Source organism: Haliotis rufescens, unplaced genomic scaffold (genome assembly GCF_023055435.1).
Source record: "Haliotis rufescens isolate VD_foot unplaced genomic scaffold, xgHalRufe1.0.p SCAF_4, whole genome shotgun sequence".
Classification (NCBI taxonomy): domain Eukaryota; kingdom Metazoa; phylum Mollusca; class Gastropoda; order Lepetellida; family Haliotidae; genus Haliotis; species Haliotis rufescens.
Genome location: NW_025964112.1, coordinates 18091669 through 18109376, shown reverse-complemented (window position 1 = coordinate 18109376; position 17708 = coordinate 18091669). Strand labels below are relative to the sequence as shown.

General features: G+C 37.7%; 1 protein-coding gene across 1 annotated transcript in view; it reads right to left on the bottom strand.

Annotated features, from left to right (window-relative positions):
- Positions 1-3919: 3919 nt before the first annotated feature.
- The window catches only part of LOC124149249 (protein PTHB1-like), a 53185-nt gene continuing 39396 nt past the window's right edge, over positions 3920-17708 (bottom strand). Inside the window, exon 24 of the mRNA XM_046520707.2 lies at positions 3920-7930. The gene's annotated coding sequence lies outside the window, so the exon portion shown is untranslated. The remainder of the gene's footprint in view (positions 7931-17708) is intronic.

Here is a 17708-nt window from a genome sequence, read left to right as displayed (position 1 = left end):
AGATTATGGTTCGATTCTCACAAGTCTGGTACAATTCAAACAACAACAAAAGCAATAACTACACCAGCGAGATTGCTCACCTTTGTTAAACAATATGCGCTGTGAACAGATGCGTTAAATGTACAGGCAGTTATGGTCGTCATAAACATTACCTTCGGGGTGGCCGGACAAAATTCTCAAAAGGCGTTGAAGTTATGACAAAGGCAGGAAGTATTTTTATTTTAGAAATATGAATGTTTCATTGTTATTACTTCAGCAGTTTTCAGTCCCGGGAATGACAACGAATATGATAAGAAAGGGGTGAGCATATACCCGCATTCCAACTACAATACGGTGGCCTGGAAATAATAGCCCAGTATGGCGACGAAACATAGACAATCATACAGATCAAGTCTGTCTGTTGCCTAGAGCCGCACTCAGCAATTGTCCAGCTATATGACGACGGTCTGTAAATAATCTAGTCTGGACTAGACAATCCAATGACTGACATCATGAACATCAATATACGCAATCGGGATGCGATGACGTGCATCAACCAAGTCAGCGAGACCACCCGATCGCGTTAGACACTTCTTACGACAAGCATGGATTGATGTGTAGACCAATTCTAACCTGGGTTTTCATGGGTAACAGATTAAGTTACTGTAGACATTCTAAATAATATTTTCTTACATTCATCGTGTGTAGTCGCTGGCCAATTCAATCCTCTCATAAAGAGAACAAAGCCTACTTACAAATATATAAATATGCATAAAAATACACTTCAAACAGTACAAGCGAGTCTGGCATAACGCTCCTAGTCTTTGGGGTACGATGACACGCAATCGACCAAGTCATAGAGCCTGATCACCTGATTCAATTTGGTTAAATCATCTCGCGCGACCAGAAGTAGAATGTAGGGGACCTGGGAATGGGTGAATTTATCAATGTAAAGTTTTCAGGTGGGGGAAAAATGCAATAAAATGGACCGTGTTAGAAATCATGATTCAAACACTGGAAAAATTGTTTCCTAGCTTGGAAATATTTGGAAAGGACTATAGTTTCCAAACGTTTTTGAAGCTTGTAAACGTTCATAGATTTCAAGATTGTGTAATCAGTGATAGTTTCCAAATATGAACATCTTGCAAACTATGATAGTATACAAACATTTAAGCAGCGTTCGCAAAGTATTTTGTTTGGTTGAAAGCTTGGTGAAAGCCTGCATTCTTTTTATGAAAATGTGTCTTTATGTTCGGTCATAATTGGGTTGTTTTGTGTTCATGATATTTTGCCGTTTTGTTTGAGATTTTATGCCTTAACTTATATTAATTGATTAAATTCCCACGTTATATATCTATGTCTATCAAACCAATGTTTACGACGCTCCGTGGAATACAAAAGCTCATTATTCTTTCACCGATCAGTCGAGGCCCCGAACACTAGACACATGACATCTTATCAGAGTTCAGAATCTGCGTCACTGGATATTCCTCAATATATTTGGACGTTTCGTATATGAAAAGCTAACAGCCAAACATTCACTCCTGTGTGCCATTTTGCATAAATTTCACGCACTGCCCGTATTAATTTCTTCTCTAAACATGGCCACAATGACCATGATGGCAGGGGATCCCGTCAACTGTCTAGTAAGGGGCAGAGGGTGCATACTGGGCTCAGATTAGCGGACTACTTTAGTGTATCGGTACATCGCGACCGTCGGGGATAATCCCTTATGCCTGGGTGCACGGACGCTACCTGTGACAATTACCCGTAATTGAGGGGACCATCTCATTCCTGATCACTTATCTGAGGCTGGGGATATACATTTGAGGCGCTCCAATTGTGTGTTGTATCAGTATATATGTTCACGGTTTTCTTAATGAGCGATTTGCGAAATACGGTTGAAATACCTCATAGTAATACATTTTATTTCTTATCTGCTTACGTATGTGTCCCTTGGATAATTCATGAGAAGTTCAAATGCTGTTTGATTTGTCTATGAGCGCTTTCTCAGGAACATAAACTTGTGAATCGTTTTTTAATCGGTATCATATATTAAGTTCCAAGCGCAAGCTAACGTTGTTTAAGACTGTATTTTGCATATTTAAAACCTTACCATTACATGACAACAGGCAATGCCTAACGAACTAACCGACTGTGTTATCGTTAATTTCGTAATTAAATTCAAGTGATCGAATAAAGAGAGTATTTGCTGCGTGTGGGAGACCAATGCAATGGGTAAATCGGTCAAAATCCAGACAAACGATTCATATATTGCTAAGTCTATATAGATTCTAGAGACACATATCACATATTTTCAACCGCATAGTGTTTTAAGCATCCCCGGTGCGTCTTTTGTTTAAGAAATATGTTTTGAGACGACCACCTAGCGCCACGACCTGTCTACCCTGCCAATATATGTACAGTGTATAGAGAGGAGTAGAAAAAGAGATCACCCTTGCTACACTCCAACCGCGATGAATAAAATCGTCTTCAGGGATATTAATAAGCTTCTCTGCCTTCTCAAAGTGGTTCAAGATGTATTTCTTATGTTGCAGACAAGCGTGTGGAGGGGGCGCAATTGTGTATAACTGATTTTGGGGAGATGACATTTCTTTTGTGTCTGATTATCTGCCATAGCAAGTCGGCAAATTTAACAAGATTTCTGTATCGTTGAGATGTCTACTGACGATAGTCGTGTCTTGAACGACGGTCGGGGCTCTGTAGGGAGCGAATACTCTCAAACTTTGACACTGATGTTTCAACGTTACCGACAGGAGACTCGCTGTCGCCCCACGTAAATATATTGCCCCCAAATAACGTGGAATTAAAGGGGTTGGCGGGACATTAAAGGAACACCGGCGAGGGGTCAGGGAATTTAGGAGAAAGAGAAGACCTTGGGTAATCTGGCGGTTATGTCGGTCATCTGTTAAGGTTGAAGACCTTAAGTGCGCAAAACACTGTCAGATTTAGACCGCAGAGTGCTGACACGGGATGGGAGTAAAATCACTGTGAGAAAAGGAAGAGGTATCTGAAGGGGAATCATTTATAACACCTCGGTCGAGCCTATTTAATTGAGAAACACAATGGAGTTTCCATGTTATTGAAGCATAAATCTGTCATGGCAGTTCGGCACATACGTTGTGGAGTATACTACCAGGTTTGTCATGTCCAGACTCGGTTATGTACAGGCCATCGTCATATAGTCGAATGCGGGGTTAAACAATCAACAGATATAGTGAGTGAGTGAGTTGGATTTAACGCCGCTTTTAACAGTATTCCAGTTATATCACGGCGTGTCAGCTTAATGTGGGAGGAAAGCTCGAAGTGATGCAGGTCTCAGACGTTTACCACTTCGGTGAAACCCACGAGCACGGGTATGGTGCTGACAAACCTAGAAACATAATCGGGGCGAACCGGGATTCGAACCCACAATCATAGGTTTCTGGCGTGCCTAAGGGACGCAACTCTGCACAGCGAATCGCGGCGCCTTAGACGACTGGGCCACCCGTGCCCCCAACAGATATACAAACAAGACAAAGACTAGATAATTTAAAGGCATCAATGATGAAAACTGACTGCAAGGTAATGCAAGATCCATAAACCATAATCGGTTAGCTCAATCAATTACCATTTACTATGCCTAAGTATGGGATTCAAGAGATCTATTTCCTCCTTGACTTTTTTTCTGATAATACACTCTGGAGGGAGTGACTGGTGTTGAACGCATCAGTCAACGTTATTCCGCCTATTGGGGAATGGCTGAAAGCATAACCACGCCATCAGTCACGATGTCACACAGGCAACTATGTCACCGGGCCTAACCACCCGTCCTACACTCTAACAAGTATGAGATACTTGGGAACAATTCTGACCCGGCATCAATACGAAAGATGCTCTGGAAATATCCATTCTTACAGAAACCAATGAAAAAGAGACATCTATATAACAATTTTATTCAGTACATGAACAAAATGTTGTGAAATTATGGACAGACTTTCAAGTAAAATGGACGGCACAAGTCACATATCATATTATATAAATTATGATATCTCCATGTTGACAATATTACCAAATACAAAATAGCTTATTTTCCTAAAAGATAGGAATTAATAAGACAATCTTTAGGTGAAGACATTTGGGGATAGAATATAGCTATAACATAGCTAGTTCGTATATAATACACATATGATCCACAGCACTAACATCATTGTGACCTTATTGTTCATGTTTCAGGGCAATCGTTCCACGAATTTGTGATTGTAATAACAGTGTGTCAGACTTGACAATTACAGGTAGGGTTACCTTAGATGTCATCCATACATAGCACATTTACATATCTAAGAAGATCAATATAAAACCTCTGTCATTTTCTTAATCACTTGGTTTACAGATCAGCAGACCTGATATTTCACAAAGTGGAATAAAACTTTAGGAACTGTCATTTTTCTTCACACTGAGCTCAAATATTAATCTGTTTTTACAATAAAATGTCACTCTCTGTATGCTACTGAACAACCAGTTGCATGCTTCATAACCCAAATGCCATGGACATAACATTACATTAAGTTTGTTGTCATGCATACATTTTTCAAAACTGAATGGTTGTTTTCACAAATACACATACTGATTTCTCATTCATAGCTCTGTACAAGTGCATATAAATATGCTGCAATATGCAAATATACTTTATAACTTACATATGTGGGACTTGCATTAACAACAAATGTTTCTGGACTTGTGTAAAATTTACATGTAAGGAATAAGGTTGTTAAAGGGGTTGAACAAAAGACTCTGAAGTTATCGTTTCCTTTCATCATTATTCAGCGAATGAAACAGATATTAAAACCCCAACATGAAATGGAAACATATGTCATAAAAACCACAGGTGCTTGTCTTGTAACATCCCAAACTAATTCTATTGATCACCAGTTACTAACTCCCTCACCAGACAAGAGTTCATAGTGCACTTTATTTCTTCCGTTATTTTAAATACTGAGTGGGTAAAAACCCTAATGACAAACTCAGAAATCTGAACTTTTGCACATGCTGTTGGCCTTTCCTCCAACATATAGTTGAGGATGTGATACAACTGAAATACTAAACCAAACTTAATATACTTTTCCGTAACTATTACCTTTCTTGAGAATCTTATTCTTCGTAAAATTAATTCTGAAAATGGAAACCATTTCTGTTCCATGGACATTTGGTCCAGATTGTGTATATTGTCAAAACAGATATCAATATTTCTCTTGAAAATACTACACTACTGTTATATGTGCAAAAACAAACTGCACACTTGTGACCGATACATGACATAATATATAAATAATTCATTACTATGAAGAGGAATTTTGGAAATCTATATATCTAACACATCTATCCAATGTTTAAGGAAAGTTTTATATTACTTTATGCACAGTTCCAAACCTCTAACATTATTTTCATCTTTGATAAAGAGAAAAATGATAATATAATCAATGGTACATAATATCTGTCCAGATAACAATGAAAGAAATATTCAATGCACTGCCTCAGATTATGCACATAGAACACATGAAAATATCATGAAATACTTGAAACCGAAAATTCTATACAATGACAAAAATGCAGACATTATAGATAACAGGGTTAGAAAATGCACTTCATGAAGAAGAAACCAGAATGTAAACATAATCATATCAGTCGCCATCAGTGAAACTGGTTGAAAATTACAAAAGATCTGTGGGCTTGGTATATGACAATTGATAACATGAATATGGAACTGGATACAAGCATCAAATGCATCTGTAGACCTACAGACATGTTCATCAACAACCAGTCATCGGAAACAATTGTTCCCTCATAAACCCTGCTTCACCATCTGACCATAAGTAAGCTCAGTTGATAAACATTTCTGACACAAAAACACACATTCAAAATGCACCCTATTTACAAGATTCAACAACCAATAGCAATATATGACATATGAAAATACAATCCAACTTATAAATATAATAAAATTGTGGCATTATACAGCAGGTACATACAGTGATCATTATGTACACATTTGTCATAACCACCATCTTCCCAAGGCAAAGGAGTTATCTGACTGTAAACAAACAGTTTCCATCCTTGCTGAACTAGACTGGAGTTTATGGGCCTGATCGAAGCGCCACCGGCTTGTACAAGTTTTATTTTGTAATAACACGGTTCTTACATTGCGAAGTGCATCAAATCACAAGAGCACTTTGATTAAAAACATGAAAGGAATTGGAAACTATCTGCTGACACTAAGCTGACGGTACAAAGGCTGACCGAAATCTACACAGCAGTCGCCATGTTGTTTATGAAACAGATGTTGATTTCTTACATGATTTTGATTGGACTATGCAGACTCGTTAGTCCAGCCAAAACATAACTCAAGCCTAGTTCAGCGTGGGTTGAAACTGGACTGGTATATTCAGTTAACTCCTTTACCTCAGGAAGATGCATAACCACTTGCAATTTGTAGTAGAACATAAAGGAATGATTGCCTACAAAATAATTAATAAACTAAAATAGCAAAAACATTCCTCATTCCAAAAAGGAACCTGTACAAGATGAGTTTTGTGGCTGTGAAAAAATCCTAACAAATTATATGATTCAAAGCATCATAAAGATAACATTGTCATTATCTTCTAACATCATCTTTAAAAACACCAAAATCAATATAAAGACAATGAGGATTAGTAACTTTATATCCACATCTGTATAATGTGAACGTGTAATGTACTCAAATTGTGGACGGATATCTCTACAATGAGATTCAGATCAGAATCTTGACATGTGATAAATTACACAGCTTGTTATAAAAAACATGTTGGTGAAATGATCATTGCTTTTTTCTCAGAGTAATGACATTGCTAACGATGATGGTCCAATTTCAATGGTTTTTAATATGACTGATGAAGACAAAGAAGTTTGAAATAATGAACCTTTAATATACCTATCAATCAAATTTGAATTTTATTTCTTGTTTTTACATCATTACTGCTCAAATCATCTAGAATTTACAGGACATCAGAATCACATTCTGACAGTGGGCCATTTATCCAAATCTGAGAAGTAATCATTATTATAATCTAGTATTTCAAAAAACAATATCATACATATATGAGAATATTGGTACAAATCATCAAGTCACAAACAGATTATTGATTATCTCCAGTTTCAAGCTTGGTCCTGCCAATATATTAAACATGCTCGTGGTAGAAAATGAATAACAAATATTCAAGACTTCAATGTTTTGAAGATCTATATGAAGTGCATAACAGATTTTAACAATTTCCTGTTTCTCTCTACAACAGTTATCTGTTAAAAAATAGTATATATTTGAATTTCATGTCAACAATTATTTATTGCCATCTTCTGGGAAGTCATCAAACTGAGATGTGTTTGTTTTATTGCCACCGAGAGAAAATGTGCATCTAGACACCATGAAGCTCCGAACCCCGGCTTGGCACCCATTGATGCAACACATGCATAATAAGACATAGATTGGTACAATTGGCAAACAGTTTCAAAACCTGCCCTACATTAGGTGGGTGGATTTTCTAAATCTTTGTCATTCACAGTTTGAAAATCAATGCCTTCAATGTCAGTCCACATCAAAATTGGGCAAGAGGCTTTGGATTTCCAATATGTGATAACCTGCACCAGTTGAATTATTAACATCAACACATCATACATTATTCCAAGACCAGTTAGGAAACCACAAACTAAGCTTTCAGACCCAAAGACATGGTCAAGCTTGTGGTTAATAAACAGTTTTCACACGACCACAAGATCTCTTTGGCCATTAACCATACACTCTATCACAATAATCTGATGAGATCATAAGCTGTCACTATAACCATTCTGCTCTCTTTCTGGACACTTCGTATCTTGGCACATATTCTTTGAGGTGATGTCAAGCATCCACATCTATCACCTGAAACAAATAGGGACATGACAGATCAAAATAGAGATGACAAGTGACATATACTGGCTTGTACTTAGAAGGCAAAGGCCAGAGGCAAACTGTCCATTGGGTGTGTTAGGATGTCCCCTTCACAATTATAAGTGAGGTTTTATTATAAGAAGTTCTTCAGGCTACCAGCACAACCAGAACCACAAAACATTCACCGATACAAAGGAAAATATGCTTAATGATGTCTGCTGGGAAGACTTGTGTTCACTGTGCAACACAAACTGTTCATTGAGCTGCATAAATGAACTGTGCAATTGGACCACTGGTCCTGATCAAAGTTGACATGCATTTGCCCAAAGCATCATTGTATTTGTTTAACACTGTATACCCTGGGAGTTGCTTTATATCACTGTCTATGATGTCATGATTTTTCTATACCAGACTCAATCAGGAGAAATGTCAGTGTATTGATAGATCAGTTGCTCTCTGTAAATGACACACACACACACAATGACTGATGCAGTTGTGCTAATCTCTTTTGCTCAAACCAGCAAAACATCTCAGGTGGTGGTATTTCAGTGACATCTTTATGAACATATTGCAGTGCATGCAATCTTAAAAACAGCACCATGGTACTGTAGCTAGCCAGGATATGAAGTCAACAAAGACAGCCACTCAACAAAAGTTGCTGTCAGCGTTGACATTCAGATATTTTTAGCATAAATACTGAATTCTAATGGTTAGAACAAAATATGATGACATCATAACAAGAAACAGCTCAGCAGCTCAGGATCTCTACATCCAGGTCTTTTACCTTCAAAACAGGACTCTCTCTGCATTCTACACTACAACATAAATTCCTGGTTTATGTCCCATACCTGCACAGATTGTCAGTAACCATTTCTTAACTGCTGGAAACAGAGCAAGAAGGCCCTACATTAACGTTATTTTACCTCAACATAGTTGAGCATAGCATTTGGATTTGTGATTCCGTGTCTTCTTCCAAGGAGCAATGAGGGGAACTGTGTGTATCAGCAATGAAATGAGAGATATACCAAAAGTGAGTGAGTTGCTTTGAACAGCCCCATGTCAGCTTGAGGTTGGAGGGAAGTCCCAAGTGATGCAGGTCTCAGCAGCTTTCTTAAGCATTGCGGGACTAGTTTCAAATTAGCGACTTCCATTCCAGACTATGCTTTCCAATCAGTCAATTTTGAATCAGTCATACAGTCAGTAACAGTAGTTTTGTGTTAAACTTTAGTGGCTGCATGATTAGAAAACATATTCCGCTGGCAATGTAACACAACAATATGAATATTTCATTTTCCTACGTGTTCGTATCGTCATCTGTCGTGTGGTTGTCCAATTTTCGATCACGAACGTTTATACTACCTAATTTTGTTTATCCGACATACTCATTAATCCGACATAATCATATGCAACCAACAATGTCGGATTAATGGGACTTGACTGTATGTGATCCACTGTTTGTAAGCTACTATCACCAACAAACTTTTGTGACTTGGTTGATGCATGCCATCCTATCCCAAATACGTAGATGCTCATGAAATCAATCACTAGATTGTCTGGTCCAGACGCGATTATTTACAGACTACCATCATGTAGCTGGAATATTGCTTAATTAATGCGTTTAACAAACAAACAAAACAAAAGAACACCAATCACTGACATATATCACTAAATCAGTAAGACCTTACAGTTTGGTGCTCTCACATCACATTGATTTAAATTTGGTAAAATTTAACTCCAGATAACAGTAATTTTCACTTAATGAGTAGTCTAACAACAATGGTAACTGACATCCAAACTAATCTACATACATGTGTTAGGGGTGAATATTGCCTGCTAAAATCATAATACCATATATCAAGTGTATATATTTCTGTTTCCTGATTGGCTGATAATAAAAGGGGTGGGCTTTGTGTTGATATTACTGATCTCGTAGTTGTGTACAGTTTTTTATGTTAATTATTAGATTCACAGTTTGTGCAGTTAATATTGTTGACATCTACATGCTTCAATATAATTTTGCGTTAATGGAGGCATAAATATGGTGTGCACACTTTGCATATTTAAAAATATTGAAGCCAATACTTAAATACATGTATACAGAATATGTAATCTTAATAGTTCTTTCTTTTTATACAAAGCTGAAAATATTATCAGGGTCCGCCAAGTAACCAAATTGCAACTCTTCAAGATTCATCAGAACTCCAGTCATGTGTAGTTGTACGTTATTCAAAGAGGGAAGAAACCCAAAGCAGCCACACAAATTCAGTTAACCCTGCAAATCCTAGCTGTACATAAAGTTCAGTTGATCATATACTCTTTTGTGAGCCCATCTAAAGTTGTAGCTGGGAAAATATTCAAAAGGGTCTAACAGAACTTCCCCTAGTGACTCACAGCAAAAGTATTCTAGGATAACACCATTGTAACATGTCTTGATGGTTAACTCAACCCATTGGCAAATATAACATTTCATCTGAGCATTTTGACATTTTATAAAGGGAGACAAAAATTGACAAAACATACATATGGGAAAAGAACCTAAAAGACCGCAATGACCGTAAAAAGTGTTCATATGCAACAATGAGCAGGGTTTTTTTTATTCATGTACTTGTAAATCTGGACATACAACATCAAGTCCAGAGTTATGTCTGCATAAAATAAGTAGAATTTTTTAAAATCTAACAAGTCAGTGACAAAACATCTACCTCTCCATAAAAGATAAGTTTTGGTGAAGACATTGTTCTTCTTAAACAAATTATGTCTTTTACAGCTAACAACAACAACAACAACAACAACATGAAGAGAATTTATATTATTTTCATGTTTTCTGCAGTTAGGAAATTTAGCAGTTCAAGTGACCCAAAATGAGCTCTTGCTTACCATACCTCTTAGAAATTACATTTTAATAAAAACCCTTTATCAAGGTTACCAAAGTTATTCATATCAGCATGACTTTGCACATGCTAGTCATCTGAGTGCAATTGGATATGATTTGATTTCTCACACAATGACATACAGCTACTGTATTTGCTGTGATAAGCTACCTGGTCACTTAGAAAGTTGACAAAGGTGTGCGCATATTTCAATGACACACAGATCAGGCAGTAATGAACTAGCTTTGCTCAAATGTTGATGAAACTTAAACTTCTTCAATAATAGTTACTTTGCAAAAATATTTTTGCAGAAATCAGCAACGCAGAAGGGACATATTATATATATATATATATAATAAGTAATATACACAAAGAAAATATGTACTGTCAAGGAAATTGGTCTTAGTAGGAGGTGTTTACAAAAAGTACTTAAAGGTTGGTCAAGAAGTTGGTAAGGGTGAACATATAGAAGTAGGGTGCTTAATACTGCAAATACGGCATAAGGATAAGCCATGCAACACTCAAAAAGACATGCTTCACAATCTCGAACATTTAGAATTAAAAAGAACAGAAATGGTGCAGAAAGTAATTTTCTCCCTTTTCAACCAATCTTCAAGATGATCCATGTGAATGCACTACCACAATAACTGTAAGTTCCATTGATTTCCGCACAAATCTATCTTCAGACATCCTAACTGTTTCACCGACTTTTCTCAATACTTACTTATGTACTTCAATCTACTAAAGAAAGCAAGTCCTAATCTTGAATGGCGTAATACTGCATCACCAAACACCATCCTGCTCAATTACACTGGAGCTTCTGATTGATTATGAGACCAAATGTGCAACTATGTACAGGGCTGTGAATGTTTCACTTTGCATGAAATGGGAGGATTGAGTGATCACAGTGAATACATATCATCACAAACCCCATCGAGGAGGGTGCAGACTTGGAAACATAGTATTACATTTTACTACTTGAAATTTTCCATCTGCCTTCACTCATTCATGGAGAAACAGAGCATTGAATAAAGTTGCTCATATGTTGCGGTTGACTTTTTCAGCTAAGTGTATGGCTAGAATGTGGTGAATGACTACAGGGTATTAAACACAGTGTGCCCGCCACTTAAAACATCATGGGGGCAGTCAGGCAAAGAATCTGTCTTTCAGGTCTTGCTCGTGATAGAACTTCCCTCACAAATTATCGCCTACGATCTGTACACATAAATCCACACTTCCAGTGTTGTCACTCCATTCGCAGAATATGGCTTTTTCCCATCCTCCAAATGAGAGATAACAATACCATCTTAATTGGTGTGGTATCAGGGGAATCTACACCTTGAGACTAGCACATCTGATCTCCCCTGACAGACCTCATCTGCTCCCTGAGTTTCAGATTATGTGCACCTTTTGTTGTCTCCCTTGTGCAACTCTTCATGCTGCCCAATCGCTCCCTGCTCCCTCTGGCTGCACAGTTTCCGATCTACCACAAGGACTATCAGGTAGCGTGCCCGGGTCGTGAGTTGGACCCCGTGGATGATGACTGTCTAACACGCTTACATGCATACCCTGCTCAGGACATTACTCACGAGACAGTGATACCAGTTTCACACACATATTAAGTCACTCAAACTGTCCATTTGGTTAACTCTTTCTCCGTCCACACTATCTGGTAGTGAATCTTGCACACACATTTACAAAGTCACAGTTTTTTTGTTTGTTTGTTATTTAACACCGTACTCAGCAATATTGCAGCTATATCTTGGCGGTCTGTAAATAATTGAGGCTGGACCAGACAATCCAGTGACTGACATCATGAGCATCGATCCACACAATTGGGATAACATTGTCAGGGATCTGACCACCCAATCCTGTTAGTCACCTCTTACGACTAGCATAGTCACCTTTCATGGCAAGCATGGGATGCTGAAGACCTACCGGTATTCTACCCCGGATCTTCACGGGTCTCACTGGGTTGTAGAATGAGTGAGTGTGGAAGGTTTAATATCACTTTGAACAGGATTTCAGTCAGATCACGGCATGTCAGTTTTATGTGCAAGGAAATCCCAAAGTGAAGCAGGTAATAAACCCTTACTTTGGTAAATCCATGAGCACCTTAAAGGTGTTGACAGATCAAGGATACTATTTGAGGCGACTTACTTATCATGCTTATCTATGACAAGCCAATACTAGAAGAGTCAAATAGCACAACTCTGCTCAGTTACAATTGAAGTGTATGACTACCTGTGCTCATTCGTAAAGGCATCGTTTGTTTGTTTGTTTGTTGTTTAACGCCGTACTCAGCAATATTCCAGCTTAATGATGGTGGTCTGTAAATAAGTTAGTCTGGGCCAGACAATCCAATGATTGATGTCATGAGCATCCATCCATGCAATTGGGATACAATGACATGCATCAGCGAGTCTGACCACCTGATCACGTTAGCCGCCTCATGCAACAAGCTGCAGTCCTATTCTAACCCGGATCTTCGCGGGACAATAAAGGTGTTGGCATCAGTATGGAATCATGCATCCATGATGAATTGTACATGCTAATATCTGCACCAAGATGTTACATAGGTGTAAATAATATTTCAGCTACATCCACTAGAATCTCAAGCAGATGCTGGAAATGAATAAACTGTAAGCAGCTCCAATGGAGACTATTTACAGACTGCCGTCATATAGCTGGAATATTGCTGAGTGCGGCGTTAAACAACAGACCGCCGTCCAACAACCAATGGAGACATACAGATCAGCACCCTTTATTCTACATGTGACAGTCCCTTTGTTTACTTTGTTTCCATTATTTGTTTAAAGATTTCCAAATCTTGATGAAGACAAAAAACTCATGATCAAACACTATGTTTTGCAATTTTGACATTTTTCACTCTTCTGGTAGTACAAGTACAGTACTGTTGCAATATCAGCCACTTCACCGACGTCCAGATCTAGTAATATTTCTTCCAGTCCAGAAAGCTCATTTCATAAAAGTCCATTTCACAACAGACAGTCATATTGTTAAGTGAAACAAGCCAAGGAATTGCCAGGCACATCTATTTCATAAAATTGATTTGCTATGTTCCGGTAACCTGCAGTACAGCCCTGTCAGATCCAGCAAACTCATGAAAGCAGTGTAAAGGTTGGACTGTGTCCTAAGGAGTCAGTGGGTTGGGTTTTATGCTACCTATTGTACCAATGGGAAATTTATATACGAACCATCGCAACTACTAACCGACCCCACAGCCTGTGTCTGAAGAAATACCTTATTTGTTATATCCAATGAAACAATGTGAGGGGAGGTGAGGTGAGATGGGGTTTAACATCACGTTAAAGACTATAGTGACATACATGTGTGTTTGTGTGTGTGTGTGTGCGTGTGTGTGCCTGTGTGTGTCTCTCTCTTCCTCTCTCTGCTTGTACTAGTCCAGACTAATGTCCATTTTATAGTGCTCGCCCACTGAGATACCATGCAAATTTAACATGACTACCAGACTCAGACACAGTATACTGACATCAGAGCCAACTGGTCCTTGTGTTCGCCCCTCAATACAGAGTGCAGGCAGGGTAACAACAAGTGCCATCTTTAAATGTCTAATAGGCACCACTAACTGTATGCACCACTAACTGTATGCACCACTAAGTGTATGCACCACTAACTGTATGCACCACTAAGTGTATGCACCACTAACTGTATGCACCACTAAGTGTATGCACCACTAACTGTATGCACCACTAAGTGTATGCACCACTAAGTGTATGCACCACTAACTGTATGCACCACTAAGTGTATGCACCACTAACTGTATGCACCACTAAGTGTATGCACCACTAACTGTATGCACCACTAACTGTATGCACCACTAAGTGTATGCACCACTAAGTGTATGCACCACTAACTGTATGTTCCATCTCAACAATCCTGTCAAATAATAACAGTTGGTCTAACATCACACTAGAGTTAATAACCCATAATACACAATGCATTCTTTACATCCAAAGCAGTCCTTTAGGTAATTTCACTGGCCCAAGCTGTATTAGCAAATTTGGGGTTAAATAACTTTTACGGCAATCATGCTAACCTGAACCACGGAGATCCTGGCAAGGCATGTGAAGAAGCCTTTGAAGCCTCTGAACGTCTAGTTATCACAACATACAGGCCACACATAATCAGCAAACATGAAATGATGGGACAAAAAATGCATCCCATCCAACAACAAAGCAGTTTCCCAACATCTTCACAGAATGCGTCAATGTTTTCATTCAAATCTTACAATCACACCTTCAACAAAGCTTCCACAAAAGTCCAAACAACTTTTAAGCTTTAATGATACATTTTTATCCACATAGTGAACCAAGAGTGGGAGAAAAGAGGGCACACTGTCGATCACAGCTTACATGACGCAAGATGGATTGTGATAAGATGCAGGTGTATGGTGACCTGAATAGAAATTGCAGCAAAGAGGGGATCCCTGATCACCTTAAATCATGAGAGATATGATCGTCATTGTAGGCCTATCATTGACACCACTTTGAAGACACTTAACCAGACAGAACGAGGCAGTAAATTATGATGATCATCTTCCTCGCCTTTCCCATTTGTAAGCCCTGTCTATCTTAACGTAAGAGGGGCAACGATATTAGGCAAATATGTGTTCTTTCATATACATACACGCTAGTGTTGACAAGAAAGTCATTATTTCATAAAAAGCAACAACCCATGGAAAGGTCAGGCATAATGAGGGGTGACGAGCTCAACTGGGTTGTACATCTTTCCTGTGTAGAGATTCCCGATGTTTTTAGTAGTTCAGGAGGTACATGATATAGATGTTTCTCTGTCTATGTATTGTTCAAAGATTATTGACGGGATTTTCTCTAACAGCAACAGTGTAAAGTAGTAAACAAACTCTGAAAATGTGATTGATGCTTTGAAGTTTGCCTCACTCATAATTTATTGGAATTTACGAACTTAAATCAAGTACAAATAAACAGGTTTATATTGACAAGTTTTCTTTAAACTCAAATCAGACAAAGAACCAATAGTTTGTTCTATTTGATGAGACCAGGTCAACTATTAGTTCTCATAATGTGAACAAAAAAGGAGAAAAAAACAATTTGTTTCTTAGAAGTAACTGAAATAATAAAACCTCACATCATTTCCTTATGTTTTGCCAAGAAAATCCATAAAAACAAAACAAATGGGTCCTGCCTTATGAAATAAGCATGGTGATAACAAAGCTGCACTGAAACATGCACGTGAAAGTGCAGCTTTGTTCCTCAGCACGCAGCTCTTAAAAGATATTGACATATTTCTTTAACTGTCCTTTAGCATTTTCCAAAAATCATCATTATCTAAAAAGTCAATGAATTTCCATTGTCAATAAAAACTATTTACATTAAAGTTTAAAGATAAATTTGCTTCACAGAAAATAGGGTAATAAAAACTTATAACTTAAAATGATCTTTATGGCTCTGGTACTACCGGTACATTAAGAATATCTTGCAATATTTGAATTTTTTTAACACAAAGATGAACCCTCTCTTAAAAAAGGGAAGTGGAGAGGTAATAAAAAACATTCTAAAGCCCCATCATCAGTGTGTTACTTAGCGTAGCCATTATCATAATTATGTTGCAATACTTAAGCTTTAAAGAGTTACCTAGGAATCTGGCCTAGTGGGCCTGTACGCAATATCACCTACCCCTCTGTAATCTGTGGTTATCACAATGCTACGCTTTGAAGAATTCTATAGGAAGCTGAATCAAGGACTGTAGTTTTCACATAAGATTACGATCTGCCTGGAGAGAAAAGGCTCAGTTAACTTTGTCAAATGTGAACAAGGCCCAATAGTAAATGTTACTTTGTCATGAGAACAGGAATGACTTGCACGAATATTCCATTCAGATAAAGAAAACAAAGCAGGTTTTTTTTGTTGAGTAAAATAAGCTAAAATTCAGGTGACTTGGTCATGTGTTTGGCCACACACACAGGTATATCCAAGGGTATCCGAGACATTAGTCAATGTCCGACAGGTCCAGATAATTCTATTCCGGTTGGTAGATATACAATGTACCCATATAAAAAATCCATAGAAAGTTCTTGCTACTACCAACAAGGCTTAACATGAAATTAGTGGAAAAAAGTGATCACCATTAAATCCAACAAGTACACAGCTCATTATGACCACGTCAAACTCTATGTATCCAAATTGTAATCAATGTAACTGTTAAGGTATAATTCATAAAAGTATTCATCTTGAAATTACATCTTTACAGTAGCTGTGAAACATGAATATTTTTAGCACTGAACATCAGTCACAGATACAATTCAAACAAAATTTATTTCAAAATGACATACTAAACCATACGGATAACCATATCATATTTCATATGAGTTGACATTCCCCTACCTTGAAGAACAGCTCTCATACATGCAATCATAACATCTGAAATTTGGACAAAAGCTTATGGATAATCTGCAAACCTATATATAATACAGTGATCACATATTTGTACATAACTGATATACCTTAAAGGATACAAAATTCCGAGGGTGAACTGGTGCTCCTTTGAAAATCGATGACCACTCTGTTCCATTCTCTCTTGACAACCTACGGTTATCGATTAAACAAACATATACAGTCCTACTGTCGGATGGTCACTTGGATATTTCATGCTGCTCATAGTTATCTTCTTGTACTACAAAAGCTGATTTCACATGATGGATTTCAACAATGCATAAAGATAAAGCATATTGTGGGTATGTCATTCAGATATATGTATGTGGTCTTGGATAAAATCTAATAATTACTATGAAGAATATTACCGGTTCCTGGGTAATATTTACACCTGAACATCCTCATGGTTAATACAGGAAGTTATGTGTGGAGTCCTTCATCAAT